This window comes from Agelaius tricolor, unplaced genomic scaffold (genome assembly GCF_023055355.1).
Source record: "Agelaius tricolor isolate 1412-34295 unplaced genomic scaffold, bAgeTri1.0.p SCAF_52, whole genome shotgun sequence".
Taxonomy (NCBI): domain Eukaryota; kingdom Metazoa; phylum Chordata; class Aves; order Passeriformes; family Icteridae; genus Agelaius; species Agelaius tricolor.
This window is the reverse complement of record NW_027269312.1, coordinates 854427-868832: the sequence shown is the minus strand read 5'-3', so window position 1 is coordinate 868832 and position 14406 is coordinate 854427.

Sequence of the window (14406 nt, the reverse complement as noted above, 5' to 3'; positions counted from 1 at the left end):
GCTGCCTGTTGTGCAGCCAGGTGAAGGTGACAGGGCTGAGCCCACCTGCACTGAGCAGTACAGGGTCACGGGGTCACCTGCATGCACCTGTTGTGACAGGGGACCAGGGGTGATGGTGGCATTGGCCACAGGCACTGCGGGGACAGAGATGGGGCTGGCCCCTGGCGAGGTGGGATGGGGGTGCCATGGGTGGGGTCACCCCCAGCCCAAGGGTCCCGCTCACCCAGGACGGTGACATTCAGAGGGCCACTCTTGGCCACGCTTTCCCCGTTGCTGACCCAGCACCGGTACTGGCTGCTGTCATTGTCCCCAACGTGCCGCAGCTCCAGGTGGGGGCCAGTGCCCAGCGGTGCCCCTGAGCCCTCCTGGTGCCAAGAGAAGGACAGGGGACCTGTCCCCATGGCCACCGCACAGCTCAGCACCAGGCTGTCTCCAAATGCCACCTGTCCCCCTTGGGGCTGCACTGACAGGGACACCCCCAAGGGCGGGACCCCTGCAGGAGTGGGGGACAGAGATGGGATTGGGGACCCGGCGGGGGGGGGGGGGTGACACAGGAGGGGAAAGAAGGAGATTGGAGAGGAGTGGAGAGGATCCCAGTGATCAGAAGGGGATCCTGGGAGGCATGTTGGGACCTGGCGAGACCCCATGGAAAGGAGGAGAGACCCAGGCAGGGATGGGGAACCACGAGGGACGCTGAGGAGACTCAGGGAACAATTTGGGGTTTAGAGATAGGCGGGTGGACCCAGGGAAGGAAGGGAGATCAGAGGGTGGATCAGGGACCTTGGAAGGACTGCGGGACACCAGGGAGGGCTGGGGAGGACAAAGAGAGGGATGAAGGATCTGCAGGGGGAACTGGGCAGTCCTGCGGGAAACCAAGAGGGACTTGAGAAATTTGGGGTGACCCAGGCTGGAGTAAAGGGAGGGATGAAGGATTCAGGCAGTGCTGGGGAAATTCTCTGAGGATGTCGGGCTTCCCTGTCCCCATCCTTGCACTCACTGTGCACTGTCACTGTCACCTGATCCGACTTGCTCCAATGTGACACCACAAGGCTCACATAGCCCTTGCAGCGGTAGCTGCTGGTGTGGTGCAGCTGCAGGGGGGACAGGGACAGCTCGATCCCTTTATGGAGCCCCTCCAGTTTCTTCCCATTGTTGTAGAAGTACACACAACTGACCGTGCAGTTCTGCCAGCCCTGGCAGCACAGTGTCACCATGTCCCCCTCCAGCAGCGCCCATGCTGGCACCTGCAGCACCAGCGGGTCTAGGGGACAGAGAGGTCCTGTCACACCTGATGGCATTGGGTCACACCCAGCTGCTTTGGCTCGCTTTAGGATTTGTGCTTCTTGCAGGGCTGAGCAAACCACAGGCAAGGCCTTTTCTTCCATAGAATTCTCACCTCTGCAGCAGCTCGAAAGCTGCCAGAATCAAAGCCAAGGGGGCAGGGGGGACCCTCAGGTCCTGGCTGCCACCTGGGGCTGGGCAGAGCAGGGCTGGGCAATGGCCATCCCTGTGCAGTGGGGCTGGGCCATGGCTGGGCCCCACCCTTGCATTGACAGGGGTCCCCAGGATGTGCCACCCCTGGGACAGGCACCTGACCCGGAATGTGCAGGCACATTTCTGGAACTGCCACCTTCTGGGACAGGACCCCACACATTATAATTAAAAAAAGAATTACTTATTTTTTTTAAAAAAAGGGTTGCAGAGTTACAAGTTGAGTTGGGAGCTGATTGCTGGCCAAGGAGAATTCTTTGTTAGCTGCATGTTGTAATTACCTGTTAAGTGTCGGTCAAAAACCCTCAATTATTGAGAATTCTCCTTTTTATGTCAGTCCTGCCCCGCCTAAAGCCAGGTTATTGGCCCTTCTCAGACAGTGCAACCTCAGACTCAGAATGCAACGAGAGAGGACCCCCATCACACTCACCGAAAAAAAAACCCCAAAACAACAAGCCAGTACAGAATTAGGAGATCGAAGTGATGTCTAGACATTAGGTCAAAGGTCCAGAGCCTGCAGAGATGCTGAGGACCTTTGCTGGCCCTCGCCCTAGGCAAAGACTTCAGCTGGGGGCCAGGACCCTGGATGGCAAACCCGAAGGTTGTAACATGGTATTTACCCCCATTGCTCTCCTGAGGATGGGACCCCCAGCTCTACCCTTTAGTGGACAAAGCTGCACTTTCCTCCTCCTCCGAGCCACTCCTGGGAGCGACAACAGCGAGACCGTCAAGCCTCCCAACCCTGAGCTGATCACTTTTAATAAAGGCATTAAAAAGGAGAAAACATCTCCTGCCTTGTTTATTTCAGCTGGGGACTTGTCTGGGATAGCCACACCTGAAGAGGACACCAGGACTGGCCATCTTGGACCTCCAGGAAGCTGGCTATCAGGACCAGAGAAGATCAGCTTCGGACCAGTGACGCGGAGGAGCGCCAGACGGGTGAGAAATATCTGGCAGCGGGAGTGGGGCTGAGCAAGTGGAGTGTGAGTGAGATGGGGGCCAGCAGCTGAGACCCTCGGAGCGAGTGGCGACCCCCTATACCACAGTTCCGAACCCCCGCGAGGGGGCCGGCCGGTAATAGGGGGAAGCGAGTGGAATCAGCATGAGGGAGTCGCCTCCTAAGGGGTAAAGAGGACCCCCCTCCGGGCGTGCAGAGGAAATAGTGTATGAGTGGCACACACCCCAAAAGTCCTGACAGGGGGAAGTCAGGGAAATTGCAAGTCCCGAGAAGGATTTGGGGCAAGCCCACAAGTCCTGCAGGCAAATTAAGTCCTGACAAAGGGGTCAGGCATGAGTCTCGGCAGAGGAGGCTGGGATCTCGAGTTTTTGAAGTCCTGACAATGTAAGTCCTAGCATTAACAAGGGAAGTTAGGCAAACTAGAGATCAGGCAGTTCTTTTTTTTAAAGTCCTGAAGAAAGGGGTCAGGCAAATCTGAGTTTCAGTTGAGGGGGAGGCTGAGACTCCTCAAATAGGATTTTTCTTGAGTTACCTGTCAGTGCACTTCTTTTCGAGTAGAGGCACCTTTGTGATTTTTTTCTGGTGAGACCCAAAAAAATGGGAGGATGTAATAGTAAGAAGAGAGGCAAGAGCCTGAGGAATATACTCCCCCATAGTCCCTTAGGTGAACTGCTAGAGAGATGGGATTCTATAGAGGCCACGGAGGGATTAGATAAGGTTAAGATGATTCTTTACTGTGTAGAGGTCTGGCCAGAGTTAGACATGCAAGGAGAATGGCTGTGGTGTGGGACAAAAAACAAGTGGATGTGTCAACAACTGAGTCACTATCTGACAGCTCAAGGAGATACCGATCCCAAGCAACTATTATATGTGGCTTGTTGGCTAAAGAGTGCTATTGAGGATGAAGATGTGCGAATTTGTAAGGTGCAGAGGAAGAAAGAGGGGAATGAAAGAGGGGATGCTGGAGTTAGAGAGATTAGTAAAAGGTGGGACCCCCTAAACTATTTGCCTCCTAATGCCCCTGCACCTTATCATCCTCTTCCTCAAGCACCTCAAATGGCAGATCCAGCTTTTCCCCCGGCTGCCATCCCATTGCCACTGCCTCTAATTCCTTCTTCTACCTCTTTGGCTTCCTCTATGGTAGACCTGGTATCTCCCCTGGTGGCCACTCCCTCACCACCCCCTTCAGTTCCTCCAGTTCCTTCTGTACCCCCATGAGTGCCTACTCCACCTGTTGCACTCTCCACCCCTTCTCCAGCTCCACTTAAGCTGCACTCAGACTCTTCTCCCCCTCCTATTGCTGTCCCTTTACCTCCTCCTAGTTGGGACACAAATGCCTCCTTACCTGGTAAACTCTTATCACCAGATACAGCTGTTGACCTACAGAAAGTCCAGGGTAATGCTAATACCCCTCAAATCAGTAGTTTTGTGTCCAAAGATGGGCCATACTGCGGTACCCGATCCAGGACCTCCAAGGTAGAGAGACTTTTTCCCCTCAGCAAAGTTCCTATGGGAGGAGTAGCAGGAGGTGTTAGCTTTGTGAAATGCTCCTCTAACTGCCTCTGAGGTGAGAGGATTCAAGAAGGAGTTAGGGAATTTAGTTGAGGACCCAGTGGGCATGGCCAATCAAGTGGATCAATTCTTAGGTCCAAATATCTACACTTGTGGGGAGATGAATTCCATTTTAAATATATTATTTTCCCCAGAAGATGTCCGGATGATGAGAGCTGCTAGCATAAGAATTTGGGGAAAAGATAACTGTCCGGCACCCCAAGTGCCATCAGGTGAACAGAAATTGCCACTAATGGATCCCAATTGGAACCCTAATCAGGAGGAAGGGAGGAAGGCCATGATAGAATATAGGTCTTTGATATTTTGGGGGATCAAAGAGTCAGTTCCCAAAGGAACTAATACCAAATTAGCATTCAAGGGTGCACAAGAGAAGGATGAAACTCCTGCTACTTGGCTTAATCGCCTAAAGGCAAACTTCCAGTTTACTCTAAAATAGACCCAGACAGCACAGAAGGTCAAGTGCTACTAAAGGTCCAATTTGTTACCAGAACTTGGCCTGATATACAAAGAAAACTGGAAAAGATTGAAGATCGGCAAGAGAAGGACATTAATGAGTTACTGAGAGAAGCATTGAAGGTGTATTTAAGAAGAAAGAGCAAAGGCCAAGGCTAGGATCATGGTTGTGGTAGGTAGAGAAAGTGTAGGGGCAAGCAACTCTATCCCACGATCCAAGGTAACAAAAGAGTGGGTGGGTCCACCACCAGGAATAGGCAAGGATAGGCCAGTACCATCAGGTACGAGGGGAATGGAGAGACCTCAAGTCCCTTTGAGCGAAAGACGCTGCTATTATTGTGGATAAATCGGACACATTAGGAGGGTTTGTAAAAAGCTCAGTATCGATGAGGCAATAGCCAGGGAACAAGAAGACTTAGAGAAGATTCTTACAGGTGACGATTAGGGGTGTCAAGGGCTTTACACTTTAAGAGACCCAATGCAACATCTAGAGGAGCCCTTGGTAAACTTTGAGGTGAGACCCCTAAACGAAGTATTTGAATTTTTGGTTGATACAGGAGCAGATAAGTCCTGTCTCAACAAAGTACCAGAAGGCATGGTAATTGGTAGAAAATTTTTTGAGGTATTAGGGGCTGAAGGAAAACCATTTAGAGCCTCAGTGATTGAAGATGTAAAAATAATTGGAAACTCAAGAGAGTGTAAAGCTAATTTTATTTACCTGCCTAAACTAGAAAAAAGTTTGTTAGGAAGAGATCTACAGGTTCATTTGGGGGTTGGGATTGTCCCAAGAGAAGGGAGGATGGTGGTACAAATAATGAAGTTATCCCAAGGGGATGTCACAGAGATAAACCCCGAGGTATGGGCTGAAGGGGGAAAGCGGGGCCTATTGGACATTCTATCGATAACAATAAAAATGCAAGATGGTACATCACCCATACGGGTTAAACAGTATCCAATTTCCCTAGAAGGAAAGAAGGGGCTTGCCATAGTTATTGAACAACTGTTGCAAGAAGGAATTTTGGAACCCTGTATGTCACCGCACAATACCCCTATACTGGCATTTAAGAAAGCTGAAGGGAAATATAGGCTGGTGCAAGATCTGAGGGAGGTCAACAAAAGGACCATTGCTAGACATCCAGTTGTGCCCAACTCATATAGTCTTCTAAGCTGAATTCCAAGAGAACATGCTTGGTTCACTATTATAGATATGAAGGACTCTTTCTGGGCATGAACTCTGGCAACAGAATGTAGAGATTGTTTTGTCTTTGAATGGGAAGACCCAAGTACAAAAAGGAGACAACAGCTAAGATGGACCCGATTACCACAAGGGTTCACTGAATCCCCCAACCTCTTTGGACAAGCCCTGGAGGATTTGTTGGAACAGTTTGCTCCTGAAGAGGAAGTACAGATCCTGCAGTATGTTGATGACCTGATGGTGTCAGGGAAGGGAAAAGATCAAGTCAGAATGACCAGCATTAAGCTTTTGAACTTTCTGGGGGAGAAAGGACTAAAGCTTTCTCAAGAGAAGCTACAGTTTGTACAATCAGAAGTAACATACCTTGGGCACATAATAGGAGAGGGATATAAGAAGTTAAGCCTTGACAAAATTTCGGGTATTTTATCTCTCCCAGCTCCAAAAACTAAAAGGAATGTGAGAAAACCCTTGGGCCTGTTCGGATATTGCAAGTTATGGTTGGATCAATACAGGCAAAGTGTAAAATTTTTATACAATAAGTTAGTAGCTCCAGATCCCATAATTTGGACAGCAGAAGACAACTGGAGAGCTTAAAAGACAAGTTGTCTTCTGCCCCAGTCCTAAGCTTACCAGACCTCAGGAGGGGCTTTGATCTTTTTGTGAGTGCTGAAGGGGGTATAGCCTACGGTGTACTAACTCATGAGTGGGGAGGCTGCAGGAAACCCGTGACTTACATCTCCAAATTGTTAGATCCAGTAGCTAGAGGCTGGCCAGTTTGTATACAAGCAGGAGCAGCTACTGCTATCCCGATAGAGGAGACCCAAAAATTGACCTTACAAAGAAAAATGAAAGTACATACTCCTCACGATCTTAAAACAGACCAGAGGGCTCAGCAGTGGCTAACTGATGGAAGAATATTAAAATATGAAATAATACTAATTAACACAGATGATTTAGAATTCATCACATCAAATGCCCTCAGTCCAGCACAATTCCTTATGGGAGAGCCTGTAGAGAATTTAGAACATGATTGTCTTGAATTGATTAACCTTCAAACAAAAGTAAGAGAGTATTTAGAAGATCAGCCTCTAGCCATTGGAAGAATCTTGTTCATAGATGGCTCTTCGAGGGTAGTAGATGGAAAAAGAGCTTTAGGTTATGCCATCATAGATGGAGAAACTTTACAAATTGAGGAAAAAGGGAAACTACCACCAAACTGGTCAGGCCAAGGTTGTGAAATATATGCCCTGAAAAGAGGATTAGACTTACTGGAGGGAGACCAGGGAACTATTTATACAGATTCCCAATATGCATTTGGGATAGTTCCCACATTTGGGAAAATATGGGAGGAGCGTGGTTATCTAAGCTCAAAAGGAAAAAGCTTAGCCCATGAGAACCTGGTCAGGTCTGTATTAGAATCTCTACAGAAGCCAACAGAAATAGCGGTGGTCCATATAAAAAGGGCACCAAAAAGGAGACAATCTTGAAGTTAGAAGAAACTGACTGGCTGATCAGATAGCAAAGGAAGCAGCTTTAGAACCAGGGGATCCAGTGAAAGTTTTGAAGCAGAAACCACACCTGAGGGAGGTGAAAGAAAAGAGGAACCCATATTTAGTGAAAAAGAATTGGAGGTTATAAAAGATTTAAAGTTACACCAAGGGCAACAAGGGGAGTGGTTCCCCTTGGATGGATGGGTGTTTTTAAACAAAGCACTTGTTTGGACAGTGCTAACAGAACTACATAAACTGACCCCCTGGGGAGTCCAAGGACTATGTGATCATTTCATAAGAAGTAACCTGTGCACAGGTGTATATGGCCTGGCAAAAGCAATTACAAAAGGGTGTTTAATTTGTCAAAAAGTAAACCAGAAGGTTATGAGAAAGATAGAGAGAATTAGCTCTAGGACCTTTCCAGGGCATACAGATAGATTTCATTGAGATGCCCCCAGTGCAGGGATACTATATTTACTAGTTATAGTAGATCATCTCACCAATTGGGTGGAAGCCTTCCCGACAAAAAGGGAAACAGCCCAGGTTATGGCAAGAGTAATCTTGCAGAATATTATCCCCAGATACGGAATGGTGAACACCATAGACTCAGACTGAGGTCCACATTTTGTGGCCTGAACATTGCAAAATATAATCGAAGCTCTAGGAATAAAATGGAGATTACATACTCTGTGGCACCCCCAGAGTTGTGGGAGGGCGGAGTGGATGAACAAAACTCTCAAAAATGTATTACTAAATTGATTGGAGAAACAAAAATGAATTGGCTGAAGTGTTTGCCCCTAGTGCTTTTGCACATCAGAACAAGACCCCGGTCTGATATAGGGGTTTCACTCCATGAAATGATGTTCAGACTGCCATTCTTGTTAACACCCTATAGCACAGGAGAGTATTTGGAAGGAGAAGAAGCTACCAGAAAATATTTAGAAGTCATTGGAAGAACCCTGGAAGGACTTAGAAAAAGAGGATACTTCCCCTCTTGACACAAAAGTACATAACATTCACCCAGGAGATTGGGTTTTGATAAAATCCTGGAATAGTGGACCATTAATGCCTAAATTTGAAGGCCCCTTACAGGTACTCCTAATTGCTAATTTGGCTGTGCGGACCAGAGAAAAGGGTTGGACCCACATCACAAGAATAAAAGGACCAGTCTCACCCCCAGGCACTGGACAAGATTCAACGTCAGTTTCTCCCTCTGGCATTCGACCAGATTCCACATCTCTCTCACCCACAAGATTCAACCACATCACGAGTTAATTCACCTGAGTATACCATTATAAAAGGACCAAAAGACTTAAAGTTGACTCTCAAAAGGAAGAGCCAAAAAGACTGATGAACTGAATACAAAAAGAGTTTGGTATCAGAACCATACCATATCTTAAAGTGCTTTAAGACAGTTTTGTGTTTAAAAGAGGTTTGTAAAAAGGTTAAAGACTGTTAATAAGTAATTCTAGTTAAGTTCTCCCAACTTAGTACCAAAGATTTCAAGTTAATCTTCTACAGAGTACTCGCATAGGAGAAACTAAATTAGGAAGGACGGACCAAGAGAGGTTTAACCAGAGAAGCAGATAGAAAGAACTCTAAAGAGCTTGAAGGCTTTTTCTTAGTAAAGTCCCCAAGAGGCAAGGCTGGGTGGGCAGGTTGTGCAAGATGACCCACACCAGACTCTTGGGAAGGGTAGTAATGATGGCTTTCACTGCTGGTGGTGCTCTGGGGAGCCCAAGAGAGCTGTGCAGTGAGTGCTACCAACCCCTCTATGAGGAAGAAGAAGTAAGTTCCTTGTTGAGAGTCCACACCAATTTTAACCCTACTTGTGTTAACCTCTCCCAGTTGGTCGTTTGTCAAGAAGATGAGAAAATGAATAGTCCAGAATTCCGCCACTTTTAGGCAGCGACTCCTGGGAGAGTGCCCTGTAAGAGAAGCCTGGTTGTGCTTTGAACGTGATGCTACTGAAACAAGCCTGGTACATCTGGTCAAAGAGAAAGAGATAGTAAAAGCAGTAAGAGAACAAGACCATTTAGAGATACCCCAAGGTAAGAATCTATCAGTAAGAGAACAAGACCATTTAGAGATACCCCAAGGTAAAAAATCAGCCACAAATTTAATCTAACTAATTGTTGGGTTTGTGGAAGTACCCAGATGACCAAAATTGGGCCATGGGAAGAGGCCAATTTTGGGCTATTGGAAATCTTAAATTAGATACAGAATAACCCAGATTTTAGCGTTACAGAGGTGAAGGGAAAAGAACAATGGGATCTGAAAGCAAGAAGAATAAGAGAAAAAGGTATTTTAAGAAAAGGGAAGGGGTACAGTACACCAGTAGGAAGAATGGTTTGTAAAAGGTATTTAGTAATAAAAAACTCTGCTACCCAGTGGATCCCAAAAGATCCAAATAAATTTTGGTCTGTTGAAAAAAAAGAAGGGAACAAGTGCATCCACCATGAAGCATATGAACTTTATGAGTGAGCTGAAAAAGGGATAAACCCCTTTTGGGAAATGAAAGAAATTTCTAAATATTGGGAATGCCCAACAGAAACTAAGAACACATTTCAGGGGCCCCTAAACACCTGTTTTAGATCTGTGGTACTACAGCAAACACTACATTGTCAGGAGACTGGTCTGGCAGTTGCACTATTGGAATGATAAAACCAGCTTTCTTTTTATTACCCAAAGAATCTGGATCAAGTTTCAGAGTTCCTATATACGATGATTTAAGAAAAACTAAACAGAGGAGGCAAAGCACCATAGAAATTGGAAGAATCCAAAATTGTAAGAACCAGGTTCAGACCCCAAGAAAAATTATCGAGACTTATAGCCCAGCCACCTGGGCTCAAGATGGGTCCTGGGGTTATCGGACCCCGATATCCATGTTAAACAGAATCATCAGGCTTCAGACAGTATTAGAGATGAAGAGTGCAATCATTAGAAACATGTAAAATGAAATAAGAAAATGAGCATATGTAAGTAACCAAGAACAGACTCCTACACTTGATTCCAGTTGGTGGGATAACCTATGGACTTTCAAAGGAGATTGGTGTAAAAAGGTAGCTTTCATCAGTGTGTGTACACTTGCTAGTTTGCTCTTTTTACCATGCTTACTTCCCTGCTTAATTAAATTGGTAACATCTGCTGTGCAGACCAACCTAGAGATCTCTGAAGAAATTAACCTGAAGAAACCAGAAGAAGTAATAAAGTAACCATGATTACCAGTGTTCAAGAAATTTATAATCAATACAAAAAATTAAGAAATTCTATGCTCATGAGTCAGAAATTGCAAGGTGATGCGAACTTAAGTTTAAGCCCGATCAAAGAAAAAGAGGGGGGATATGAGTAGAAAAGTTGCCCATTTATTAAAAGGGTGCAGAGTTCACAGGTTGGGCCAGTTGCTGCCAGGGTGGAGTTCTAACTGTTTGTTGTTGTAATCACCTGTTGTTAATAGTTTTTTGTTAACTACCTGTTGTTGATGGTTGGGAATTCTGGGAATTCCCTTTTTTGTCGAGTAACACCCTCACCCTGCTGCTTCCTGGAGCACACCCCCCCCCCCCCCCCCCCCCCCCCCGGCCGCCGCCTTGGGACGGTGAAGAGGAGGGGACAACGAAGTTGGCATGCAAATGAGGAAACCCCTCACCAAACCTAGCAAAATCCCCTAAAAACAATGAGCCAACATGGAATTAAAGGATTGAAGTGATGTCTAGATGTGAGGAACAGAATCCAGTATCCGCTAAGGCCCTTTTTACCCCTCACCCTAACCTAAAAGATGTCAGCTAGCACCTCGAATGTCAAAGTGAAAATGCGGGAATCTCCCAGTGCTCTTGTGGGCATGGAAGATGCAGCTCTGCTTGCAGACCAGTGGACACAGCTGTTCTTGTCCTCCTCCTCCGTGCTGCTCCTGGAAGCAGTGGCAGCATGAGTGTGACCCGTCGGTTCTTCCCACTTGACCTGATTTTTAATAAAGGTATCAAAAAGGAAAAAGATCTCCTGCCCTATTTATTTCACTGCCACAGTCGGTTCGGACACCCCGTGACCGTCCCGGCACTCGCAGCGCGATGGCAGCTGGGCCCCTTCCCGGTGCTCCGGGACCACCATTGCGGTCCCTCCTTTCCGAAGACCCCACCGCAGGGTCTCTGCTCCCCCCTGTCCCGGGGTCTCCCCTCCGCCGTTTCGCTCCCTCCACGCTCGGGGCTCCCCAGGGGGGTCCCGGTCCCTCCATCCCGGCCCCTCCCACCCGCTGCCCCCCGGCCCCTCCGGCCGCGCCCCCCGACAGCCCCGGGGCCGGCACCGGCAGAGGCTGCCGAGCTCCTGCAGGATGAGACGTTCCTGGGGCAGCGCCGGCTGAGCGAGGCCCGGCTCCCTCATGCCGTCCTTGCCCGCAGCACTCAGACTCCAGCAGCCCCGGGCTGCTCCTTCGGGATGTGCCGACCGCTCCCAGAGTGCTGCCCTTTGTTGGGAACGAGCCCGAGAGTGCCCAAATCATCCCTGGGACCTCCTGTGAGGCTGTGCCCGAGCCCTGAGGGGTTTGGGAGCCCGATGGGTGTCACTGCTCTGTCCCAAAATCTGGGAGGAGCAGGAATGGCAAGTGGTGCCCCACCATGGTCCAGCTCCGTGGGGCTCACCTGAGAACCCTGCAGAATTCCCGGTGGTCCTGCTCCACCTGCATGTCCAGGTGCTGTTCCCGTGGGCCCCCTGCTCCAGCTGCTCCCACCTCAGCTGCTGCTCCAGCTCGGGCTTCCTAGCCGGCAAGCAGGAACCAGCAGCCATGTGGCACAGGCACTGAATCATCCCCAGCACCAGCAAAAACCTTCTTGGCAGTAAAGCAAGCTCCCTGTGAGCAGAGGTGGGGGTATCTGACCCCCAAATGGTATCCAATGCTGCCTTGTGTTGCCCAAAATCGCCAGGAAAGGCAGCAGAGCCATGCATTTGTGCACAGGGATGCTTTAGGAGCATGGCTGAACTTCAGGAGCCTGAGCTATAATTACAACACCTCCTTAAGGGTCTGCAGCTCCCAGGGCAGAACAGGGGCATTGGCCCAACCAACTCCAGTTTCGCCCCATTTCGCCCTCCCAAGGCACTGCTTCCAGCCTGGGCTGTCCCTGTGCTCCAGCTGCAGCTGCAGAGCCCTCGGGGCTGTGGCTCTGCTCTCCTCCTCCTCCTCCCCCCACTGCGGCTGCTGTGTCAGGACCAGCAGTGGCCCAGGAAGAGCAGGAACTCCAAACATGCTCTGGAGCCCCCTGAGGAGCCCCAGCAGAGTCAGCACTGAGCACCAGCTTTTCTGAATATTCCAGAGCAATTCAACATTTCCAGAGCAGCTGTGACAGGGCTGAAAGAGGAAAAGGGAGAGAAAGGCTGAGAATTTTCAGGAATTGTGGGGTAAAACCACCAGAGGTGCTGCTGTGGACCCAAGACCTGCCTGGGGTCGGGTGCTGCCTTCCTTCCATTCGGGATCATGGAGAGGGTTTGCGGGTGTTGCGCAGGGTGTGTGCCTGGCCCCGGGACACTGCTACGCTGCCAGTGGGCACTGGGATCCAACCTGCTGCCTTGGCGGCTTCTGTCCGCTGCCGGTGGTAGTGCCGGGACCGATTGGTGGCCGTGAGTTTGCAAAAGGAGCGATTTGCCCTCCTGCCTCCCGCCCGAGGCCGCCATGGCCCCTGAGGGGATGGAGCTGGAGCGGGGCGCCCCCTGCTGGCCGGGAGTGCTCCCTGCAGCGGCCCCTGCTGGCCGCGGTTATAACTGCCACAAAAACCAACAGCGCTGAGCGGGAGGGAAAGTTCTGGGTTTGTGTTGTTTGTTCGTTCTGGTTTATAAATTTCCTTGTAAAGAGCTGCTATTCTTTTTCTGACACTCTTGCCTGTAAGTCCAAAGATTTTAAAATTAAAAAAAAGTTTTAAAAGTGGGTCTTCTTTCCATTCCAGCAAGGATCCTGCTGGCATTGGCACATATTTCTCTTGTAAACAAAGACAGCTGACATCTGGGTTCCAGTGTGGATGGGACAGACAGCGGGAAAAGAAGACAGGGTCAGGGACTTGACCAGCACAGACTCTGCCTTTTAAGCCAGTTGGGCCACCAAGGGCTCTCTCCCGAGGTGGCACTTCAGGTCACTTAGCCCCACCAGACCTGGGTTTGGCAGAGCATCACACTGTCCCTATTGTGCAATGGCTGACAGACTGACGGACAGACAGGGCCCTGTCTCACCAAAAGCAAGGCCTGACCCACCCTTGCCACACACAGGTGTTACAAAACGTCTCAAGACATCAAACCTTTCTTGTCTCTGACAGCCCACCCTGTGCTATGGCCTGATCCCAACTGCCCTGAAAAAGGGGGAGGCTCTGGAACACCCACAGGACCTTTGTGACATCATAATGTGGGGAACAGGGCAGAGGAGGGGTTTGGGACAGGGGACAAGAGAATCCAGAGCGTCCTGAAGGCCTCTTTGGCGATCAGAGCAAGGAAGGTCCAAGGCTGTGACAGGTTCATCTAGTGGAGGAAACCTGCGGGGGAGAGTGTCCAGGGTTTGTTCCTTTTGGGGGCGTTCCCAGGAAATTGTTCTTTTTGTGAAAATTTGGATTCTGAACCTTGTTGCTGTTGCTGTTGGTTTTATTCTCTCTGATTGCTGTTTCAGGAAATTGTTCTTCTCTCAGCCCTTTGGGATGTTTGTGCCTCCATGGCGAGGGAGAGGGGCAGTTTTTAGTAGCAGCACACACACGAGTGGGTGCCCATGAGTGGGGACCCCCAGTGCTCCCCAGTTCCCCCCAGTGTCACGGCACAACCTCATTGATGTCACTGGGCTTTCGTAGTCGCCCATGGGGTCCCAGCAGCTCCATGTAGGTCACCCAGGGTTATTGGGTGTCGGTGATGCCTGGGGGCCCTACAAGACACACTGGTTGTGGGGACCAAGGCGGGGAGGTGACACTGGTAGGGGATGTGTCACCGTTCCCCCATCCACAGTACTCACACTGCGCATGTTTGGTGCTCACAACGTGGGTGTACAGCATCTCCCCCTCCTCTGGGGGGGCTGGGGGATCCAGTGGGGGCCTGTGGGGATAAAGACAATGTGTGGTAGGTGATGGAGATTTGCGACATGGGGGAAAAAGGGGAGCTCCAGGAGGGGACCCAGGGCCAACTCCCGCCCATTGTGCAGCCAGGTGAAGGTGACAGGGGCTGAGCCCACCTGCACCGAGCAGTGCAGGGTAACGGGGTCACCTGCACACACCTGGTGTGACAGGGTACCAAGG